The sequence below is a fragment of the Triticum urartu genome, chromosome 3A, assembly GCF_056163025.1.
Source record: "Triticum urartu cultivar PI428250 chromosome 3A, HENAU_Tu73, whole genome shotgun sequence".
In the NCBI taxonomy this organism is placed as follows: Eukaryota; Viridiplantae; Streptophyta; class Magnoliopsida; order Poales; family Poaceae; genus Triticum; species Triticum urartu.
Genome location: NC_141875.1, coordinates 439,462,693 through 439,476,487, shown reverse-complemented (window position 1 = coordinate 439,476,487; position 13,795 = coordinate 439,462,693). Strand labels below are relative to the sequence as shown.

The window sequence follows — 13,795 nt, the reverse complement described above, 5'->3', positions numbered from 1 at the left end:
TTCCAGGAATCCGGTTGCGCCAGATACACTGACGAACATGTTACGGTATTCGTCAATCTCAGACGATCATCGTACCTTGATGGGTACGTTGGTTGAGGGGATTCTGTCCGCGAAAACTGGATTGAATGAAGCCTTCATGGGCGTGCTAAGAGGCTTTGAGGTATGCAATGTTATATTTTCGATTGTGCTCTATACGCAAAAATGCACCTGTGTATAGATAGTAGCCCCTGTGACTCTGATTGGCGCCCAAAGGTAGGCAATCAGAGGATCGAAAAAGGTGTTCTCAGGTAATAATCTAATGACTGGAAACACATGATGTTACCTCCATGACGACTGCCCACGCCATGGAGGTTGCATGTCTAGAGCATAAGCTTGATGTGGCGCATAACGACATCACGCTTATTATCAGGCGACTCGGCGAGGCGCAAGGTATGTGTTAGAATATGTATAGTAACACAGGCACGAAGCTAGAATTATGTTCTGAGACATGCGTATCTGCAGATGGCGCTGCCGCGGTTGAGGCCCTTCGGGCTGAACTTGCCCGAGCCAAGGAGCAAGCCCGGATGAGTAATGTGGCTGCCAAGAAGGCAGCTAATGAGTTAGAAGCCGGACATGCTGCGCAGTGCCAGTGTGAGGAGAGAATGGCCACTATGGCGCGCGAGCTGAAGGAAGCCACTGTCCGGTGCGAATTCCTCGAGAAGGATAACAAGGCCAAAGCAGACGATATTGACAAGGCATTACAAGAGGCAAGAGAAGCACGATTTGAGTCTAGAGCGGCTCTGGAAGAGATCCGGCAAGTTGGGGAGATAGCGGCCGGTAAGCCTTTCTTATTATAGACTAAGTTCGGCGATCCAAAGTATGCCCTGCTTAATCAAATGTGGAGCTCCCCCGACACCTTTTTGGACTTGCCAAAGAGTGCCTCCGATGCGGCGCAGTTTTACGAAGCGCAGGAAGGGCATGCAACGGAGAAGCTTTCTTGGTCATAATTCGGCACGCCGAAGTGCCCACTATTGCTGAACGAACAGATGGCCTAGTGGGCCAAGCTCCACAAGATATCCGGCTCTGCCATGCTGTGACGCCCGGATAATTAAGCTACAACAATCCTATGCTAATGATGCCACATCACCGCGATTACTGTTGTTAAACTCGTGTTGGTTCGAATCCGGTCCAAATTCAAATTTTAAAATAAAGTCAAAAATAAAATGTTCAAAGTGTGGCAAATAATTCATAACCAATTATGGTGGTGAACCAACTTTTTACAAAGTGGTTTAATGCCATATAATAATTAAAACAGTGGCCAAATCAATAACTTATATGCCTTTAAAATTATAAAATTTTGCAAACTATTTTATTTATGTGCCAAACCAATTTATGGCAGTGCCTGAATTTGCGTTATAAGTTATGGGCCAAGTCTCTTATTTTACAAAACCCCCTTTTGATGATTAATTCAAATTCTAAACAGAGCTAAAAGAAAAGAAACAAAAAAGGAAAATAGAAAAAAGAAAAGAAAAGACCTAAACCTACTAGGCGCCTTGGCCCATTTAGCTAAAACAGGCCCAGCCCACCTAACTCATCCCCCTCCTCGCTACAGGAGCTGAGGGGGATCGTGGAGGCCATCTGCCATGGCACCGGCCACGCGTCGACCATCCCGCCGCCGCCGCCGCCTACAAGTCGACTCCCTCGCACCGGAAACCCTAATCCCCTCCCGGCGCCCTAGAAGACGCCCTCACCCCTCTCCCGAAATCCTAACACGCCAAATCCCCCTCGCTTTCCCTCTCCATCTCGAATTGGTTCGATCCCGAGCGCAACAGTCGCCGAGCCTCGTCATTGATGTGGCTACCGAAGCCACCCCGAGCCGTCCCAGTTGTCCTGCGGCTACACCAAGATCGTCTCCGTCGCCTACCGCACTGGATCGAGCTCGGGGAGCAACGCTGACGCCGCCCGCATCGTTTGCCTTCGCCGCGGCCTCGCCGTCGATCCGCATCACCTCGTCCACCCCGACCCCGTACGAGCTCACCACCGACCTCCTCTCGGTGAGCAGCACCGATCCCCCGCCTTTCCCCCTAGTTTCCGTCGACGTAGCCGCCGCCCAAGTCCTCTCGGCCCATGGCTGCGCCTCGCCTCGTCCGGCCGCTCCCTTCGGCAGCCCCAGGCTGCCCCCCTGTGCACCCGCGCGTGCGCGCGCGCAGCCTCCCGTGTGCCACCCCTTGCCCACGCAGCCCCGCGCCGCCCGTTGTTGCCTGCCGGTTTTGCTGCGCCGCCGCTGCCGCTGCTGCTCTTTGCTGCTCCTCCTGGCCCCTGCTCGCTCTGCAGCTCCTCCTCCGTCCGTTGCTATTGCTTAGCTGCTTCTCTGCTGTCTGTTGTCACTTCTACTCGCCTGCTATCGTTGTTGCTGCAGCGCCCGGCCGCACTCGTCGCTGCTCGCCGACCCACGGCCTTCACGCACGCCGTGCCGTGCTCGTTGTGCTGTGGTTTGGTCATGGCCGGCCAGGCATGTGCGGCATGCATGCACACAAGCATCACACGCTCCTGGCCGCACATGTGTTTCTCCAGTGCGTGCGTGGAGCCAGCCAACACCTGGATTAGTGATATGCGTTGCATCAGGAGTAGTTTAGTGTAGGTAAACATAGTTGGCCCTATGACATGTGGTCCCCATTCAATTAAGTTAGTTTTTATTTAGTGGTTAGGTATGGTGCAAATGACAGATGGACCCCCCCTCTAATTATCCACTTAAAAAGAAAATGCTAAAATATGTGTGAATGACACCTGGCCCCATCTGCAGTTTTGACCAGTCAATAGACCAACAGTTGACTGTTGACTGGATAGTTGACTAAGTCAACTGGATCCCTGGCCCCACTTGTCATACTCTATGGCTAGCTGTTGTTGTGTATAAAAGGTATTTTCAGTTTAATTCCGAATTAAAGTAATTCCAAAAAATATTAAAACTTTAAAAATCAATAGAAAATAAACTGTAGCTCCGGTGAAAACACTTTGTACATGAAAGTTTCTCGGAACAACGAGACGAACCCGGATACGCAGCCCGTTCATCCGCCACGCATTCCTAACCTATCGAACTCGCAACTTTCCCCCTCCAGCTCCCCTGCCCGAAAACGCGAAACACCGGGGATACTTTCCCGGATGTTTCCCCCCTTCCCCGGTATCACCTCTTACCGCGTTAGGGCACCCATAGCACCGATACTTGTCATGTCATGCATCGCTATGCATTTGTTTGCTTAAATATTTATTGTTTCTTCCCCTTCTTCTCTCGCTAGATATCGAGATCGACGCCGCTGCTACCCAGTACAACTACGAAGTTGACGACCCCTCTCTCTTGCCAGAGCAACCAGGCAAGCCCCCCCTTTGATCACCAGATGTCGCCTATTCTTCTCTCTACTGCTTGCATTAGAGTAGTGTAGCTTGCATTAGAGTAGTGTAGCATGTTATTGCTTTCCGTTAATCCTATTCTGATGCATAGCCTGACATTGTTGTTACATCTGTTGATACCTTACCTGTAATCCTAAATGCTTAGTATAGGATGCTAGTTTATCATCAGTGGCCCTACATTTTTGTCTGTCTGCCATGCTATACTATCGGGCCATGATCACGTCGGGGGGTGATCACGGATATATACTATATACTTTATGCATGATACATGTGATGACTAAAGTCGGGTTGGCTCGAGGAGTACCCGCGGCTGATTCACGAATTGGGGGCTGGAAGGACATACTTTCCCGACGGCCCTCTGTGTGGATGTTTGTCGCGAAGCGACATGGCAGGTTGAGATCACCTAGGAGAAAGGTGGGCCTGGCCCTGGTCGGCATTCGCGGTTATTTCAAAATAACACGCTTAACAAGATCTTGGTATTTGATTTGAGTCTGGCTACTGGCCTATACGCACTAACCATCTATGCGGGGACAGTTATGGGCACTCGACGTCGTGGTATCAGCCGAAGCCTTCGTGACGTCAGCGACTGAGTGGCGCACGCCGGGTTGGACTGGAACACCAACTCTTGTATAAGGGAGGCTAGGTCTGCTCATCGGCCGCGTACGCAACGTGCAGGTGTGCAATGGGCGATGGGCCCAGACCCCTGCGCCATAGGATTTAGACCGGCGTGCTGACCTCTCTGTTGTGCCTAGGTAGGGCTGCGACGTGTTGATCTTCCGAGGCCGGGCATGACCCAGGAAAGTGTGTCCGGCCAAATGGGATCGAGCATGTTGGATTATGTGGTGCACCCCTGCAGGGAAGTTAATCTATACGAATAGCCGTGATCTTCGGTAACAGGACGACTTGGAGTTGTACCTTGACCTTATGACAACTTGAACCGGATACTTAATAAAACGCACCCTTCCAAGTGCCAGATACAACCGGTGGTCGCTCTCTCACAGGGCGACGAGGGGAGGATCATCGGTTAGGATTATGCTATGCGATGCTACTTGGTGAACTTACCATCTACTCTCTTCTCCTGCTGCAAGATGGAGGTGGCCAGAAGTGTAGTCTTTGACAGGACTAGCTACCCCCCCTCTTATCCAGGCATTCTGTAGTTCAGTCCACATATGATACCCTTATTCTATTTGATACCAGTGCATACATATGTAGTGTAGCTCCTTGCTTGCGAGTACTTTGAATGAGTACTCACGGTTGCTTTTCTCCCCCTTTTCCCCCCTTCCTATACCCGATTGCTGCGACCAGACGATGGAGCCCAGGAGCCAGACGCCACAGTCGACGACGACTACTACTACTCGGGAGGTGCCTACTACTACGTGCAGCCCGCCGACGACGACCAGAAGTAGTTTAGGAGGATCCCAGGCAGGACGCCTGCGCCTCTTTCGATCTGTATCACAGTTTGTGCTAGCCATCTTATGGCAACTTGTTTAACTTATGTCTGTACTCGGATATTATTGTTTCTGCTGACTCGTCTATGACCGAGCACTTGTATTCGAGCCCTCGAGGCCCTGGCTTGTATTATGATGCTTGTATGACTTATTTTATTTGTAGAGTTGTGTTGTGATATCTTCCCATGAGTCCCTGATCTTGATCGTACACGTTTGCGTGTATGATTAGTGTACGATTGAATCGGGGGTGTCACAAGTTGGTATCAGAGCCGACTGCCTGTAGGAATCCCCTTCCACGCTCCTTGGCCGAAGTCGAGTCTAGTCAGTGAAAACTGTTTTACTAACTTGGCTGTGCGGCTTACGGGCCCACGTCTCCATTGGGTGGTATTAGGATCTTTTACTCCTCGTCTATACTCTGGGACTCTGATCTCTCTTCTATTCGGGTTAAATGATTTTACTAAATTTGACTCTAGGTTCTCGTAACTACTTCTCCCGGAGAGCCCCTTATCATAGATGATTGCCTACTGCATCCGAAGATTTTAAAGATACTCTTCGATCATTCCCGAGACCCTTGTGCCATCTGCCTTTTCAATTCCCTACTACCGATATATCCGTATGGATAACGACATACACTTGTTGTTCATACAATTACTTTAAGTTTCTCTTGTTATTACAAGATGCATCGAATTACCCTCCGACTTTTAAGAATCCCTTGTACCACTGCCTTGTAGTTCCTTGCCGTAGAGATACCCCTACGGATAATTCCTCGGACTTATCGAGTATCCACTCATTCCCAGTTGTTCTTGTGCTCCGCAAAGACTTCGAAATACTATTTGATCTTTCGAAAATCCTCAGCAGCTTATAGCTTTTGTAATTCTTGCTTGCTTGCATTGGGATTAATCCCAAAAGTCTAGTAATCTTATTGGCATCCTTTGCCGCTATCATTTTGAGCCCATTGATTCAACAAGTGTGAATACTCGCTATCCTCAACCAGATCCTAAAATTCATCTTTCCGGCTTAGACGCCGTTTTAAACATGAGCTGGATCTCGACCAATCAAAATTTGCCATCGATTATACCCCTAAGGATATTCAACTTATCCATCCCTAATCAGAGCATTGCTTCTGATCCCTTGTCTTGGAATTGATAATTCCTTTGCATTTGAACTTTGAGTTGGTCAGTTGTTTCTATAAACTGATCTCCTTGCATTCCTTCTTCCTCTGGTTGAGTACCGATGCTCACATCAGATCCCTTGTGGACCACCAGATCCTTTGTTGGATTATATCCGACAATGTCCTTCATATTCTATAAGCTTGTGAGCCTGTCCTCGGATACATAATGCCTTTGGTAAATTGTATCCTCTGCTTTCTCCAGCATGCTCTACTATCGAGATTGTGTTATTTACTCCTGAAATTGTGGTATATGCTCCTAAGATGCCTCGATGGGTTGAATCCATGCCTTCCCCAAACCGTATGAACCCGAAAGTTTTCGCGAGTCATACTCTTCTGTTGTTTCGCCAGATAAAATTTCTACACTACAACCTCATCAAAAGCGAGAAGTAAAATGAAAGGTTATGCATTGAAGAAGTGGGAGTCGACCTTGAGCCTTTGCGTTCATGCCCATGGACCCGATGTGGAACTTATCATCGAAGCTACTTGTAAATGATAATAATCCCCTTGTTATAAGTTCGTCCTGTAACTATGTTTGGTCCTTTGCAATTATGGTTCCGACCATATTTTCTCATTAATACCATTTATCGGACAAGTCGAAGTACTTGTCTTGTGCAGATCATTGCACATGTCCAACCTTTACTTTGATCTACCGTCAAGTATTACACTATGATATCTTGATAATGTCATGGAACTGCATAACTTCTTATGGGTTCTTCATCAACTGTTATTTCTCACCGATTCCAATTTTTTCTGGGTTCTGGGTTGTCGTCAACCGAGAACACCAATATGTGAACCGATTCTGCATTCCGGTTCGATAACCCTAATTAATTTTCATTACTTATGAGTTTAATAATCATTCACGTCATTCCTAGCCTAATCGGCTATACCATTATTGGGCTAATTTTTAACTGTGCTACCTGGTCCTTCTTCACGGAGCACAAATTTCGACAGTGAGCTAATCTTACATCGATCTTCCTTGTCATATCATTTCTCCTTGAATAGCAAACTTGATTTCGAGTTTGTTTCATACCCATGGTTATGATAACTTTCGCTTCACCCTTCATTGTGCTTGATGTCATCGATGATCGATTATAGCCTCATGAAACCCCTCGACAAGTATGTCGTGATCATCGTCAACATTTTGACTCCTTCCAGGATATCAATTGAATTCATGATGGGAAATACCATCCCTGTCCTCGATGATTTGTGTTATCACCGACCACTTTATTGCCTTCCGTTCAACACAAACTTGTTCATGTTTTGTGTTATACCTTGAGATCCTTCTATCCAACATTTGTTCTTTACCTTGGAGTATTACCATCTGTTATGTTAAGAATGCCGTGATAATTTCACCACCTCTTAAGAAATTCTTGATGTAGTGATGCTTCTCGCCATCACCATTCTTTCTTGCCCCCCGTGTTGAGTGAACTCTATTGTGAGAATTTAATATCTCTAGCAACCATATTGCTTTCAAGTTAATGGTCGATATTTCATTCTTAGACCATTGGTTATCGAATCACCATTCTAACATCGATCATGCTACCTAAGCCCATATTATGGGTGCACCTTTCAACCAATGTTTAATGGCATATGTTTTCCTCTAGCATACATCATTATACCATTTGATCTGACAATTGTTGTCTCCTTGTTCTCATAATTGTGGAAATCCATCTTTGTTATTCTCGATGAATTGTCGCTGAGTCCATCAGCCACCTCCTCATCCTCTCCTTGGTTTAATGATGAACTCTTGATTCAGAACTTGCTTGTATAGTTCATTTCCCGAGAATCTTATAATGTCATCTCGTCGATTTGTGTTGCACCTTTTCTTCTCAGGCATCCTAAGTCGTAGGTATCCTGACACCAATCGGATTTGAACCTCGGTCAGATATGATGATTGGAACATATTTCCACGAGTTATATCATTGGTCTTTATATGACTCGATATGGTGATGTCATGCCTAGCACACCTGACCGGAGGACCTATTGTTATAATTTTCCTTTTAGCAAGGCTAACCATTCTTCCATGAGGAAATTGTAAGGCTTATTCTACAAATTGTTCCTGATGGATCCTTCGTGTATCCAGAGTTTGAACTTTGCTTGAAGACCATGTCAATGCTATCTCGAAGAATGTCTATGGTATTCCGATTTTCAACAAGAACATTTGAAGCCCAATGCTAAATGATTCATGCTCAATTATCTAAACACCGTTGTATGGGTAATGTCATGAAATTTCTCTCCCCTACCTAAAGAGTCTTCTACATTGTATCCTGTCATGGATATCATGCTCTACTTGTCCTTGGGAAGGATATACCCTTGAAATATGTGTTTAAACACATTTTCCTTTCCATTGTTCTATTTAATCTGATAATCATGTTTTCCTTTCCATTGGTTGCTTTAACGTTTCTTGTGATCTATGTGATCTAAGCAGTAATATTCTCCTGCTTATGTAACCACCTCGGTGTACAATTATGTCAGCAAGACCCTGTTACCATTGTTGATGACATTCCGGTAGCCACCGATGGACGAGAACTTTGCCTATTGGTCCGCCTCGTTCAACGAGCAGGAAAATTGTTCTCTTCGTCCCTCGCCCTTGGTACCAACGTTGTTGCTGACATAACTGACATGCTACCCTCTGACATGCCTTCCTATCCTGGCCGTGCAAGATGTCACCGTTCCTCCTACTTTTAACCCACATGGTGGGCCCTTAACCCACAGTTCCACAGGATCGAAACCTGACTCTCCTGTACACCCCAGCTCCTAAAGGATTATTCCGCATGCTTGAATTCTTATGTTATTCACGGGCCACCTGCCAAGTGATCTATTCTGGTATCAGACGCAATACTTATTCTCGTTGCTCTGAACCCCCTTCACCTTCTGATTAGGCCATCCAACGATTGCCTGCCCATTGGAAACTTCTCATGGTACCTTCTTACTTTACTCTCGATATTTTCTTAAGTATCTATTCGAGAGTTACTCATGTGATCATTCATGGGGTAACCCCCAGATGATTTCCCCTGATAGCATTCTATCGATGTCGGGCTGCCCCTTTCCTATTCGTAAGTACGTTGGATTTCCCGAAGAAAAAGGATGACTTCACCATGATGACCTAAAGCAGAGAAATGAAGGCATCAACATAATCGATCGACCGCTTCAAGAAGAGCAACCAAGATTGAGGACGCTCGTTAGAATTTCGTAACCAAATCCCTTCCCCCTTCTTTCCCATCTTAAATCTCGGGACGAGGTTTCTTATGGTGGAGGAGAATTGTGATGCCCGGAAAATTAAGCTACAACAATCCTCTGCTAATGATGCCACATCACCGCGATTACTGTTGTTAAACTCGTGTTGGTTCGAATCCGGTCCAAATTCAAATTTTAAAATAAAGTCAAAAATAAAATGTTCAAAGTGTGGCAAATAATTCATAACCAATTATGGTGGTGAACCAACTTTTTACAAAGTGGTTTAATGCCATATAATAATTAAAACAGTGGCCAAATCAATAACTTATATGCCTTTAAAATTATAAAATTTTGCAAACTATTTTATTTATGTGCCAAACCAATTTATGGCAGTGCCTGAATTTGCGTTATAAGTTATGGGCCAAGTCTCTTATTTTACAAAACCCCCTTTTGATGATTAATTCAAATTCTAAACAAAGCTAAAAGAAAAGAAACAAAAAAGGAAAATAGAAAAAGAAAAGAAAAGACCTAAACCTACTAGGCGCCTTGGCCCATTTAGCTAAAACAGGCCCAGCCCACCTAACTCATCCCCCTCCTCACTACAGGAGCTGAGGGGGATCGTGGAGGCCATCTGCCATGGCACCGGCCACGCGTCGACCATCCCGCCGCCGCCGGCGCCTACAAGTCGACTCTCTCGCACCGGAAACCCTAATCCCCTCCCGGCGCCCTAGAAGACGCCCTCACCCTCCCCCGAAATCCTAACACGCCAAATCCCCCTCACTCGCCCTCTCCATCTCGAATTGGTTCGATCCCGAGCGCAACAGTCGCCGAGCCTTGTCATTGATGTGGCTACCGAAGCCACCCCGAGCCGTCCCAGTTGTCCTGCAGCTACACCAAGATCGTCTCCGTCGCCTACCGCACTGGATCGAGCTCGGGGAGCAACGCTGACGCCGCCCGCATCGTTTGCCTTCGCCGCGGCCTCGCCGTCGATCCGCATCACCTCGTCCACCCCGACCCCGTACGAGCTCACCACCGACCTCCTCTCGGTGAGCAGCACCGATCCCCCGCCTTTCCCCCTAGTTTCCGTCGACGTAGCCGCCGCCCAAGTCCTCTCGGCCCATGGCTGCGCCTCGCCTCCTCCGGCCGCTCCCTTCGGCAGCCCCAGGCTGCCCCCCTGCGCACCCGCGCGCGTGCGCGCGCAGCCTCCCGTGTGAAACCCCTTGCCCGCGCAGCCCCGCGCCGCCCGCTGTTGCCTGCCGGTTTTGCTGCGCTGCCGCTGCCGCTGCTGCTGTTTGCTGCTCCTCTTGGCCCCTGCTCGCTCTGCAGCTCCTCCTCCGTGTGTTGCTATTGCTTAGCTGCTTCTCTGCTGCCTGTTGTCACTTCTACTCGCCTGCTCTCGTTGTTGCTGCAGCGCCCCGGCCGCACTCGTCGCTGCTCGCCGACGCACGGCCTTCACGCACGCCGTGCCGTGCTCGTTGTGCTGTGGTTTGGTCATGGCCGGCCACGCTTGTGCGGCATGCATGCACACAAGCATCACACGCTCCTGGCCGCACATGTGTTGCTCCTGTGCGTGCGTGGAGCCAGCCAACACCTGGATTAGTGATATGCGTTGCATCAGGAGTAGTTTAGTGTAGGTAAACATAGTTGGCCCTATGACATGTGGTCCCCATTCAATTAAGTTAGTTTTTATTTAGTGGTTAGGTATGGTGCAAATGACAGGTGGACCCCCCCCTCTAATTATCCACTTAAAAGAAAATGTCAAAATATGTGTGAATGACACCTGGCCCCATCTGCAGTTTTGACCAATAGACCAACAGTTGACTGTTGACTGGATAGTTGACTCAATCAACTGGATCCCTGGCCCCACTTGTCATACTCTTTGGCTAGTTGTTGTTGTGTATAAAAGGTATTTTCAGTTTAATTTTGAATTAAAGTAATTCCAAAAAATATTAAAACTTTAAAAATCAATAGAAAATAAACTGTAGCTCCGGTGAAAATACTTTGTACATGAAAGTTTTTCAGAACGACGAGACGAACCTGGATACGCAGCCCGTTCGTCCGCCACGCATCCCTAACCTATTAAACTCGCAACTTTCCCCCTCCGGCTCCTCTGCCCGAAAACGCGGAACACCGGGGATACTTTCCCGGATGTTTCTCCCCTTCCCCGGTATCACCTCTTACCGCGTTAGGGCACCCCTAGCGCCGATACTTGTCATGTCATGCATCGCTATGCATCTGTTTGCTTAAATATTTATTGTTTCTTCCCCCTCTTCTCTCGCTAGACACCGAGACCGACGCTGCTGCTACCCAGTATGACTACGGAGTTGACGACCCCTCTCTCTTGCCAGAGCAACCAGGCAAGCCTCCCCTTTGATCACCAGATATCGCCTATTCTTCTCTCTACTGCTTGCATTAGAGTATTGTAGCATGTTACTGCTTTTCGTGAATCCTATTCTGATGCATAGCCTGACATTGTTGCTACATCTGTTGATACCTTACATGTAACCCTAAATGCTTAGTATAGGATGCTAGTTTATCATCAGTGGCCCTACATTCTTGTCTGTCTGCCATGCTATACTATCGGGCCGTGATCATGTCGGGTGGTGATCACAGGTATATACTATATACTTTATGCATGATACATGTGATGACTAAAGTCGGGTTGGCTCGAGGAGTACCCGCGGTTGATTCACGAATTGGGGGCTGGAAGGACATACTTTCCCGACGGCCCTCTGTGTGGATCTTTACGGCGAAGCGACAGGGCAGGTTGAGACCACCTAGGAGAGAGGTGGGCCTGGCCCTGGTCGGCGTTCGCGGTTATTTCAAAATAACACGCTTAATGAGATCTTGGTATTTGATCTGAGTCTGGCTACTGGCCTATACGCACTAACCATCTACGCGGGGACAGTTATGGGCACTCGACGTCGTGGTATCAGCCGAAGCCTTCGTGACGTCAGCGACTGAGCAACGCGCGCCGGGTTGGACTAGAACGCCTACTCTTGTATGAGGGAGGCTAGGTCTGCTCACCGGCCGCGTACGCAACGTGCAGGTGTGCAATGGGCGATGGGCCCAGACCCCTGCGCCATAGGATTTAGACCGGCGTGCTGACCTCTCTGTTGTGCCTAGGTAGGGCTGCGATGTGTTGATCTTCCGAGGCCGGGCATGACCCAGAAAAGTGTGTCCGGCCAAATGGGATCGAGCCTGTTGGGTTATGTGGTGCACCCCTGCAGGGAAGTTAATCTATTCGGATAGTCGTGATCTTCGGTAACAGGACGACTTGGAGTTGTACCTTGACCTTATGACAACTAGAACCGGATACTTAATAAAACACACCCTTCCAAGTGCTACATACAACCGGTGGTCGCTCTCTCACAGGGCGACGAGGGGAGGACCATCGGTTAGGATTATGCTATGCGATGCTACTTGGTGAACTTACCATCTACTCTCTTCTCCTGCTGCAAGATGGAGGTGGCCAGAAGCGTAGTCTTCGACAGGACTAGCTATCCCCCCTCTTATTCTGGCATTCTGCAGTTCAGTCCACATATGATACCCTTATTCTATTTGATACCAATGCATACATATGTAGTGTAGCTCCTTGCTTGCGAGTACTTTGGATGAGTACTCACGGTTGCTTTTCTCCCCCTTTTCCCCCTTCCTATACCCGATTGCTGCGACCAGACGATGGAGCCCAGGAGCCAGATGCCACCGTCGACGATGACTACTACTACTCGGGAGGTGCCTACTACTACGTGCAGCCCGCTGACGACGACCAGAAGTAGTTTAGGAGGATCCCAGGCAGGAGGCTTGTGCCTCTTTCGATCTGTATCCGAGTTTGTGCTAGCCATCTTATGGCAACTTGTTTAACTTATGTCTGTACTCAGATATTGTTGCTTCCGCTGACTCGTCTATGATCGAGCACTTGTATTCGAGCCCTCGAGGCCCCTGGCTTGTATTATGATGCTTGTATAACTTATTTTATTTGTAGAGTTGTGTTGTGATATCTTCCCGTGAGTCCCTGATCTTGATCGTACACGTTTGCGTGTATGATTAGTGTATGATTGAATCGGGGGCGTCACACATGCAGGACATCATAGTCCGGCTGTGGCCAACTGAGCCAATTCCGAAGAGTTATTTCGGTTTGGTACGACAACTAGGTGATGCGGTGTCGCATATCGACGCTGTTAAGCGGTCCACGTGCATTGAAGGTGCGCGGATGGCCCTTGCCCGTGTGAGGATGTACTGAACGAAGATGAAGGCCACCGATGTTGCAGCGAAAAGTCCACCCGAGGGAAAGGAGCATCACACGCCCGAGTATTATTGTGAGGATGTCTTAGAGGGTGCCCGCTTGATAGAGGGTCAGTGCTCGAAAGACATGATGTTCGAGTGAAATGTATTGAAATTGTAAAAACAATATTATTATATTTTAAGATTATGCCTACAAGTTGTGGCTCCTCGTGTGCGGCCGTTTTGTATAATCTGAAAGTTTTCCAGTCGTCGGCTTCAACCCCCTCGCATAAAATACGGGGGCGTTCGGGAAAGCACTTGATCACTCTTGATCCAACGTCTTGGTCCGTGAAGGAGGTGTCAATGCAGCGAACTAGGCAATCGTATTATA

General features: G+C 48.0%; 1 long non-coding RNA gene across 1 annotated transcript; it reads left to right on the top strand.

Moving 5' to 3' along the window:
• The first annotated feature begins 1,488 nt into the window (after positions 1 to 1,488).
• On the top strand, positions 1,489 to 4,988 carry LOC147980000 (uncharacterized). Its single transcript, XR_015619075.1, has 3 exons — positions 1,489 to 2,033; positions 3,273 to 3,347; positions 4,690 to 4,988. It is a non-coding gene; the product is annotated as an uncharacterized LOC147980000 (long non-coding RNA).
• The last annotated feature ends 8,807 nt before the right edge of the window (positions 4,989 to 13,795 follow it).